Raw genomic sequence first — 10,910 nt, 5'->3', positions numbered from 1 at the left:
TTACTTAACACCCTCCTGCAACGAATCGCGAGCGGCTGCTCGTGCTCAGGCGTGCACCAACGCGCTTTTTTAGCCCACATTTCTCGGCGCTCTAAAAGCTGCATTCCGCCCCACCCCTTACAAACAACATCATCACCACTGTACCTAAATCAGGAAGCACCGAGACACGTTTTTTTTTTTTTTTTTTTTTGCCCTTTTTTTTTACGAAGACACTTTGGTGGTTACAGCAACGGAGAGCCATAAAGGGGAAAAAGGCGTTTTTGTTGATGTTGTTGACGACCACCGTCGACTACTGCTGAGAGAAGACTGACAGTTGGTTACATCCAGTACAAGGCTCAGCTGCGGATGCATTTGACACAGACTAACCGGAGAAGGGTATGTGCACAGTCGGACTGGTTTAAACCACAAAAACAAGGCTAGAAAGCCGGTGTAAAGACAGTTACACACATGTTACTACCGCCTTACTGTTTTTTAGTCTGTCGACCGCAGGAGTACGTGGTGTAACGGTAGTAAATATGTTATCCTCGTCGACTTGTTTACAGAGCGTAACAGCCGTTTCGAAACCTGCTGGGGAAATATGCTCGGAATTTCATTTTCGTGCTCGTCCGAGGCTAGCTAACTCTACCTTAACGGACGTAGGAAGTGTAGTTTAATAAGCATCACTGCCACCAGACAGTGTCACTGCTTTTGTCATGTGCTTTGACAGTGTCGTCGCCCCTCACCACCACTACAACCACCACCCTCCCTGCTGCGTTCTGTCTCGTTGATCCAATCACAGCTCACATCTAGCAATTTAACGCTTCTTTGCTTGGTGGTAATATAACACACAGATTTGAGTAAAGCCCAAGGCCTGATGTCAATCGTTAGATTGTTGTCTTCAATTCGGCATACATATGGCACGCCAAGCAGGACTTTTTATCATATAAAATTTAGAGTTTTGTAATTGCTCCACATTGTATGCTAGTGGAAGCCTCGGCGTGTTTGGGTAGCTGTGAACCGTTTGACCAACAGGGAAAGCAGCTATTTATCTAAAACATTATTCAATCTGCGCTTTAACCGGTGGATTATATATATGCCGAATGCATTAGAAGGTCAGAACGATTCTTCTGAAAGAATAACATGTTTCCCGAGGCAGGGCAATATGCACTTAACCGTGTCACCTTAAAATTAGAAGGTTTTCAACGGAGTTTTGCGTATGTACTACAGGGCGGTATATATGAAACGGGAACATGTCGGCGTTAGCTCCTACCAACAGTACTGTTAGCAGTGCTTTGGTTAAATGTTTGTTCAAATGTATTAGGGAATTTGAAGCACTGACTTATCATAATATCATGGCATACAGCAACCACTCTTAAATGTGATCCTGTAGGGACAGTACATAGACACAAACCTGTTGCCATGAGAGATTTAAATGGTTAGTGCACTTGAAATGGACTTCACATACAACTGCATCAAATGTATCTTGAGATTGCAGAGGCATAATCATCTTTGATATTATAATTTCAATACTAGTCAAAGGTACAAGATGTGCTTGGTGTTAAATGCAGTCTTTTCTTTTTTTTAAAGGGTTATTTCCCCTGGCTTATGGTTTAAAGGTATTGTGTTTTTGTGTTGGCCAGTGGATAGACTGGTCAAGTGTGCTTGCGGGAGACTAAAACATACACTGCAAAGCCTGGAGGAAATGAAGCATTACATCACTCTGCATCCTTAGTTAGGATTGGTCTGTAGCTCTCTCCACTTGTTACTCGACTTTACATGTCATTGTCATTTTTACTCGTAGTTTGTTCGTTTCATGTGGGGAAAAAAAGAGTGTCTGAAATCAGTGACATGCTCACTCACTGTCGCGGCTACTCTCTATAAATAAAGCACTCACACATGAGTGGCTGCTTATGACTGCACTGATTTACTAAAGCCTGCAGCTCTGAATATCCTCGAGCCAGAGAGCACTCAACAAGGTAACCTCTGGCTCTGTTTGATACAAGCTTCATGCACCTTTAATTCTCACCTTTTTCATCTCCTTTTAATTGATAAGGACAGGACAGAACAGCGCATGTGCTGTGTAACTTGAATATCACGCTGTCACTGTTTCACATTGTCAGATATTATGATTGTACTAATCGTTTTTGATACAGATCTGAGCTGCATTGACAGAACTGTCTATGGTATGACCTAAAGGATTTTATGGAACGTCAAAGATTACTAACTAGACAGAAAGCTTGTATTGATGTATCCATAATGGAATGCCAGCAGTTGGAGCTTAACCTTCACACAGCTTCATGAGAAGCTTGTGTTTGCTTGTGACTACCTGCACTAGCGCAGCCGCAGGAAGGCATTCCTTTGCATTCCTTAGCATTCCTTAGCATTTCCAAGGATTTGCCCCAGCTCAGCCAGGAGTGAAAAATGCCACTTTGCGTCACTTGCCATTCCTTTGTCTTTGTGAACAAGACAAGCTTGTTCCAGCAGGCCTTCAGTGCAGTTTTTCATCCAGCTTTATGAAAAGTTAGGTGTTTTTGTTAGAATTCCACACAAAGTGAAATTTTCCATCCTGCTCAGTAAATGTGCGTGTGTGTGTGGATGCATGCTTTTCTGTGTTTTGCAGGTGGTACACTGAGGTTACTGAACTTCCGTCCTCACAGACTCACAAACTTCCTCTTTTCTCACTTCCCCTCCTGTCTGCGCCTGTTCTTGGCAGACAGGTTGAGTCACATTACCTGCTAACAACCAATAGTTGTGTTAGTTTTGCCCAAGGCGTGGTGCTGCCAGTCAACTCAGGGTGCTACACTGACAGCAAATCCTGTCGTCCTCAGTGGCGTCACGGCGTGCAATGTGTCAGCTCCTCATCATGATCACAGCAGATGGTAGAGTTCAATATTTTGCCTTCAGATCCAAGTGGAGAGTTTGCAACTGGGATTATTGCACAGCAAGCCCCAGGTGGCAGCGCTTGTGTATCCCCATTGAGGGGCATTAAGCTTATGCTTCAGGCCCAAGGCTACATCACTAGCATGCCCCAGGGAGAGACAGGAGGTGTCCATGCATAAGAGAGCAAAACAAATATATGCGTGAATGAACAAAGCAATAGGGAGTATTGTTTTTTTCACTTGAGTGCCACATCTAGCAAATGCAAAAAAGTGGCGCAGAATAAAAACTGTATATTTGTCTGTACACTCATGCCCCTCCTGCAAAACAGCATCAGAGTGTGTTTACAAGAAAGGTGTCATAGTCTTATATTTCATTCGGTGAAATTTCCAAACTCTGAGAGCAATTATCTTATGTCAAGAGAGCAGGAAGCTAAGAAAGCAGCGGCCCTGATGTGTCAGACGGCAGCTGGAGCCCACAGGCAAACATTGCTTCACTGGGTGGTGGAGCTGCTGTAGTTCAGTCAGACATTCACGGGTGACTGGTCACTGAGCTGACAAAACTCTGACTTCTCCTCCAGCCTGGTCCCACACACAACTGTCCTCGCTTATTTGCAGCATTGACCTCAAACTAGACTGACATTGTTCTCTTGGAGGAGTGGTGGTGGTCATGATGATTATGTTAAAAAGACAGAGATCATGCTGTGCTGTTCAAGACTTTGTCCTGTAAGAGTTTGTCCACCAGCATAGCATACTTCTGTTTGGATGATCTGCCGAAATTGGAGATTCATTTTAAACACTGAACACTAAATATAACATCTCACAAAAGTAATCAAACGCTAAACCCAAACCTTCTTAGTCACTGCTCCTACGCCCGACAAGCTTTCTGTTCTCTCACGACAAATATGCAGCTTATAATAACGCTGGCAGACTAAAAACTCAAATTTTCTGTTATTCAGTATTTGTGCTGTTTTCATCTTTACTGTTGCGACGAAAGATAACTGAATTGCCGCCATCATAGAGTTGTTTGATAAGTCTTAAAACACATTAATCTGTTGCTCAAACTGGACTCCCTGAAATGCATTTCTTTGTCTTTGGTGCTTGAACAACATGGCAGCCTTCTGTGCTGTAAACTCAGCACTGTTTTCGGTTTGAATCCCCGCTAAGACTTGCTTAATGTTATCCTAAAGCATTCAGGACCAGGCTTTCACACACTGGGGAAATATTAGAAATATTACACAGTGAATGCGCTAGTTGCAAACAGTTTTTTTTTTGTTTGTTTGTTTTTTTAATTTCACGTAACCTTTAATCCTAACTAATAAAGTTAGTTGATGCACTCTTTGGCTTCAGAAGGAACCCACAGTAGTGAGCTAGCTAGTTGAATTTGTAGGTGGTATGCTAGTCAGCGGGACATGCTAATGAAAGCAATTTTTTGTTAGAGCAGATAAATACACCATTCAGTGCATTCCAAGTATCCAAGCATTTGCAAGTATCGCTCTTACGTCCATCTTGACTTTTTATCGCAAAATCTTTTTATGAAGGTTTTCAACATACTGTACATTGTTTTGAACTATACACCAATGTAGCGTTGTGATAAAAAGAAAATACAATGAAATAACAACTGTAATGATAGTGAGAGTAATAGAGTGGGACCCCCCTCTGTTGGTTTGCATGTGGGGGTGATGTCAGGGTACATGCTGGGCAGTTTAACCTTGGACATGTGGGCCCTATGAACTACCTTAAACCGCACTCAGCAGTGTCTTGCAAAGAGTGAAGATTTGTGTATTGAAGTAAGGATGGATTTCCATTGGTCAGCAGATAATGTATGCCCCAAGTCATGTTCCAAGGCTTGTTTAATCTTGTCCAGAGGTGGGCATGTCAGCATGGAAATTTTTCTGTACAATGTTGACAGTGCACCTTTAGATAGTGGGTCAAATGAAAGAAATGTGTCAAAGGGCTTATTGTCGGATTCTTCAGGAAAGTGCCGTAGGATAGAGTGCATGTAGTGCCTAACCTGTAAATACAGAAAAAAATGTGTTTTGGCTAGGTGTTATTTCTTATCAGCTGGTTGAAAGAGATGAAACAGTTATCTTTAAACTTGTCTTTAAACCACCTGATGCCTCTTCCACACCAGTCCTGAAAGGTCAAATCGTATCAGGATGGTTGGAAGCAGCAGGACGAAGAAGTTCCTGCAGCCGAAGTTCCTCCTGAGATGGGCAGTACTTCGTCTCAACTCTGTCAAACACTTTTTCAGTATCTAAGGACTCAGGAGCTGCTTTTTTCCCCATATTTAAATAGTAATTCTCACAATCAAATGTTCAGATTTCCTTACAATTTAATTGTAAATCTGAATTTAGAGTAGTCGTCAACAGTCCTAGTCAGGGGAGCGCCTACTTTCTCCACCAAATCTGGGGGAATAGTTGGGATTGGCAGGAGATCAAGAAAGGCTTTGATTGTCGTTTCATCGCATGGCTTGGAGTAGGAATCTTTAAATCTATTCTTCATGTTAATGGGATCTAAGATGACATCCCCACCGTACATACATATACTTGTTACGAGTTACTCCTAAATTGATCCCTTTCCCTGTCTTTTCACCATGTTCATACAATGTATTTTTGTTTTTTAATGTTTTTTCAAGTTTTACGTTTGGTGAATAGTAAGGAGGTCAGATTTTGTTGTTTTGCTGTAAAGTCCTGGGGTTTAGGTCAGTTCATATTGTTTATTGATATCTAGGATTTTAGATGACAGATCTGAATGTTCCCTTTCACCATGTCTCTTTTTTGATTTGTGGTGAGATATATAAAAAGCCCTCTCAGACAGCCTTTAAGTGCATCCCAGACCATGAGACCAGGGACATCTGAAGTATTGTTGGTTTCAAGAAAAGAGGTGATCCTGATTTGAGAAGACTAAAACCAAGCAGGCTGGATGTGAGGCTCCCTGCCCCTTGCACTCATAACTGTACAAGCAGATGCCTTCCCCCAGGGACAGATGTTGACCTTTGACCTCAGATCTGTTGTCTAGAGTAGAGTGCTTTCTCTAGTAGATAGGCAGTGCGTAACTCTATCACTGTTTCTCATCTCATCACTCTCTCATGTGTCCTCCCCTCCATACACGCACACACACAAACACACACGCGCTCTGTTGTTATGACTCCTAGCAGAGTCTAACATGGTGCAGTCACTGAGGGTGGCCAGAGGGTTAAAAGAAGCCGTTGTCTCGTGTTTACAAGAGCAAACTTAAATCGAAACAAAGGAACCAGGCAATGACAGACAGACACACACATGCTCCAGCCACTTGCGGCTTTAGTGGTACACTGAGAAATGGGTTTGTCAGCATGTTGTGCTGCGCTATGAGGGCTTCTTATCTAATCAAATATGCATGCAGTGGTTGTTGTAGAATATATATATATACTGTTGATAAGAATGTCTCTATACTAAGATACAATTCCGATTGAACATGCTGATCAGGATCAATGAATTGGCCAATTGTTTGGATGCCTTAACTGTAAGAGCACATTTCCATCTATTCTATACAACGGAGAATATCAGTAGTATGCAAAGATGATTTGAGTCTCGCGGACAGTCAATGTAAAAACTTTCACAATGCTTTAGGTTGTAATTATGACTGTGTTTATCAATAGAGCATAAGGAAAAAAAATCACATAGAAAAGTCCACGCTTGGATCATTTTTACACTGAAAGAACACATCTTGTGGCTGCAGTTACCATAAAACTGCTACCTCGCTTAGCTTTCAACTCCCTCCTGTGTGATTATCGAACACTGCTGCACTGCTGTGGCAGATCTAGAAAGAAACTGTGCTGGCGACCAGAAACCGTATGACACAGGCCTGCATCTGAACTCCACAATAATAACAATAAATCTGTGGGTTGATCACCAGACAGGATGTATAAAGCTGTGAAAATATGCTACAACTTTGACTCAGCAGTTTCTCCTCTTCATCTCCTCTGTGTTTGACACTCCGGTCACCCCCATCTCAGTGGAGGCACTGACCTAAAACCCTTTTGAATCCACAAAATATCACCACATGAGATTCATATTCCCGAAAGATTACTTGTTTTTTCTTCTGTGCCGTTGTGGGAAAACTGGACTTGAATGCTTGCACTGTACAGAGTGAACACACTTTACAGAAAGAAAAAAAAAGAAAAAAACCCCAGAACACACCGCATTGTTTACTTCGACTTTTTCCCATCAATCTTTTCTGTGAGTCATGGTCCTATAAAAGCCTGTTTCATGCCCGCTGACCCATAGTTTGAAGAAGTATCCCTCAGACTGCGCAGTCCCGGCGGTGTGAAGTCCACAGTATTGCGTTGGCTGTTGTCGTAATTGTTTCTCCAAAAGGAAAGCACAAACATGCTTACTGCAGGTTGATGAAACAAGACGGATATTGTGTCCAAACCTGATTGTTAAGAGGTTTATTGCTGCGGTTGTACGTAAGTAATCCATTCTCCCGTTGGTCAGCATTATTAAAAGCTCATCTCATCCTGACAGGGAGATTTAAGTTGCAGCAAGGTAATATCCCTTTCATCTTCATGGGTCTGCAGTCAGTGAAAGAAATAGCGGTACCACCTCTATTGTCACTGAAAAAAATGAAGCATTGTCTTTTTCCTGGTTGGCTGAACCAAATTTGCAACATCTCTCTTTTTCTACAATATCTGGTTATCCTCTCTGAAAAAAAAATCTCTTTTTGAGGATCTACGTTCTGTCATTCGTGATTAACCTGAAATAGTCACAAAAAAGAGAAAATAGGGCTCACGTAATCCTGTATGTGCGACAAACAGAAGACATATGGTAGGAGATTCGTTTAAATGTCAACAGGCAAGGGTTTTTTTCGAACTAATGAGCCCCTTCCTTATCCGTGTTAAAGCGATGCAAAAACGTTAGCGGCTTATGATGTGGATGTGGGCTGACCTCAGGAAATGGCCAGCTCAGACACACACATAATTGCTCTTATGTACTGCAGATTCTGCTTTGAGTGGTAATGGATTCCTGCAGGTTCTGGCCTTTATGTTTCTGCCCTATTATAAGAGCTTTTTTCCATCCTAATCATTTAAAAGGCAAACAGAAGTGTTTCAAGAAATGTACTCTGGCACACCTGCCTATTAACAGCAACTTATATGGGTTAAATTTATAAAGAGCGATTGAATGCCGCTCTTCCCTCACTGCATGTTTTTACACACCTTCCTTCATCTTTCTAAATTACAGGGCGAAGTGTGAGGAAAATATATTTCTTTTAGTTATGTATGAAGTACTGCCGCTAAGTTGTAATTGCAGCCTTGAATCACGCCCCCACTCCCCCTCCTCTTTGCCGCTATTATGCAACAGTCTTTTCTGCAAGTCCTTGCAGGATCTCAGCTGTGATTGTGTAATATTCTGGAGTGAAACTGGCTGCAAGGCCTCACATTCAGTTTTACAGAATACACAACATCCAGCAAACATCAGAGTCCATATCAGTTTTATGCTAAACTGAATGCGCAGCCACTGGCAGTATAATTCGCAAATAATTGATTCAGCCCACTCTCTCAAGTTCACAAATGTGATTTAAAAGGAGGCTGTGAGGTTTTTCATTCCAGTATTTCTCTGTAGAGCCAAGCAATTTTAAGCCCTTGACAAACGATATGTGTGCCGAAGGCTAATTCATTTGTAAAAGTCATTAGCTTTAAAATTGTGCTACACATCTCATGGCTGGCTGTATCGAGAGGTTCAAGTTCAGAGGAGAATTAGCTGCGTGCAGATATGTGTGATGATATAGCAGTATGGTATAAAAGCAAAAAAATAAAAATAAAAATAAACCAGGGTCCTGTTGTTCATCATTCTTGCTAAGTGAGATGTCCACTGGTCTAAAAGATCTGTTTCCTTTTGGTTTGTTGTTTATTGTCCAATATTTTCCCCAGGTTTAGAAATTTGATAACTTCTTGTGCAAATGTGAAATTGTTTGATTTATGTGATTGTTTAGATTCAGAAAAAGGATATCTTCCCACCACACACTTTATCTATATAACATACTGACAGAATGAGTGAAGACCTATCAGACTGTCCTGAGTCACTGGTGTAACCAGGCCTGTTCTTCATACCCTCTTTAATTGTAAAACTATGTTTCCCTGTAAGGTTGATTTGACTCTTGATAGATTCTTGTGAGTCTTTATGCTGCATAAAATCTTTCTGAAACAGCTATTGATGCAACAAGCTCAACCTTGCAGAACAACACGATGCACTAATTAATATTTTTATATTACAAGTGAATGAAATGATAATGTGTAATGTGAGAGTTGTCGCCTCTAATGAATCCACAGAGAATTATCCCCAAACTCTGCAGTTTCCTGCAGATTTACAGGGCTTTTTAGCATCTTTCAGCTCATTGTTTTGCTTTTATGACCCGCAAATAATTGATAATCATTCAAATATGATGCATGGTCTTTTCTCGCAGACTTCATTTTGCTATAGGACACATATACTTAAGACATAGTCTGAATACATTTTTAGCAGCATGTGTTTCATCAGCCTCTCTACAGACCTCAGTCTTACTGGTTTTTAAGATATTAAGCCTGCCCTAACTCCATGATTGGGGTGAGTCACGCACAGTATTTAGCCAGCAGCTGAAAACACCCGCTCATGTGGAACAAATGTAGCAGGATGCACAAATACTATTGGTTAAATTTACTGGCCCATGGCATCCTTAACCATTTCACTTCTCCTTGTAAGTTGAATGTACAAGCAAAGAAAGGGAATGTGTAGAAAGTTCATAGTTTTAGTTTTGATGGTGTTCCGTACCTGCAGTGGTGCTGCCCACTATCTGACGTTGCGGCTGTTAGCTGGTTCTTTTGGCTAGCTGGTCATTTTGGCATTAGCATGGACATCTGGATAGCTAACTAGGCTGGACTGCTGCCAGACAGACTCTCAGTCTTACAGTGTTGATCTCTGACATCCCTACCTGCAACTCTACTGTCTTTGTTAGTTATCTTAATGTTAGCTGGATTATCAGGCCTGTTAAATTTCCCTCATTGATTAAATTTATTTCCAGATATGGCTGCTCCTCTCCTGAGAGAGGCATCAGGCATCATAATGTTAATATGAGACTGCTTTTCAGAAGAGAAAGTTTCTGGGAAAACTTATAATGGAAGTTGTAGCATTTTTTTGTCACAACTTCTGTTCCTTTGGGTGCAGGGCCATATTGATGTGACAGAAAATCTTGAACTTTTCAGTCTAATTGCATTTTAATTACATTTGCTTCACTGCGCTCCCTGTTTAGAGGACAATTGATCTAATAACACCTCACAGTGGTTAATTATTATTCACTGTGGGGACAGGGGAGGCACTGTGTTATATTTAATTAACCTAAGTTGACTGTTGCATAAGGTGAATAGGGTGTTAAATTGTGTATCTATGTATTTATGTACTCTGTGTATGGGTGTGCGTAAACATAAATCTGCAGTAATGATTCGGGCATGGTTTGATAAATTTTTTTATCATCGATAGTCAAAGGCTACATAAACATATTTTTGAATGCAGTGGACTGACCTGTGAGTGGGGAATGTGAGCGGCTCGGTGCATTTAAAATTTGAATGATAAATGAATTTGAATGAATTAAGATGATTTTTCAATATTGTTGGTTTTTAATGGAGAGTTTCCTACAGTCCCATTTCCAGTCATAATGTTAAAGGTGCCAAAATGATAAAACAATTTCTTTGATGGCTGCAAAACTCTCCTAAAAGACAAAAAAACAGTGATTATTCGAAAGTCAAGGAGAACGGTCCTTCAGAGGAAAGAAAACTCTTTCTTTGAGCGGTGGGTGCAGTGAGATTTTCATTCGTGTAATATTTCAGCACTTCTGTTTGATAAGCCCTGAGTTTTGCACCTTCTCATATGTGCACCTTAAAGTGAATGACAGTTCTTACTTGCGTCAGTTAGAATCTTTCATTTCTCGCACTTAAATGTGCATGAACATTCTTGGCTGGATTTGTGTTGTTTGTTAGCTTTTTGATCAGTCACCTGAGACCTGTCCTTACTCACAGACATTTCTCAGTTAATTTTTCAGGAC

The 10,910-nt window shown here is 41.1% G+C and overlaps 1 protein-coding gene across 1 annotated transcript in view; it reads left to right on the top strand.

The window, feature by feature from the left end:
• Positions 1 to 213: 213 nt before the first annotated feature.
• Positions 214 to 10,910, top strand: part of mbpb (myelin basic protein b) — a 46,966-nt gene continuing 36,269 nt past the window's right edge. The window contains exon 1 of the mRNA XM_041942705.1: positions 214 to 375. The gene's annotated coding sequence lies outside the window, so the exon portion shown is untranslated. The remainder of the gene's footprint in view (positions 376 to 10,910) is intronic.

Source organism: Chelmon rostratus, chromosome 8 (genome assembly GCF_017976325.1).
Source record: "Chelmon rostratus isolate fCheRos1 chromosome 8, fCheRos1.pri, whole genome shotgun sequence".
Classification (NCBI taxonomy): domain Eukaryota; kingdom Metazoa; phylum Chordata; class Actinopteri; order Chaetodontiformes; family Chaetodontidae; genus Chelmon; species Chelmon rostratus.
Note: the sequence above shows the minus strand (reverse complement) of the source record. Positions and strands in the feature narration are given on the sequence as shown.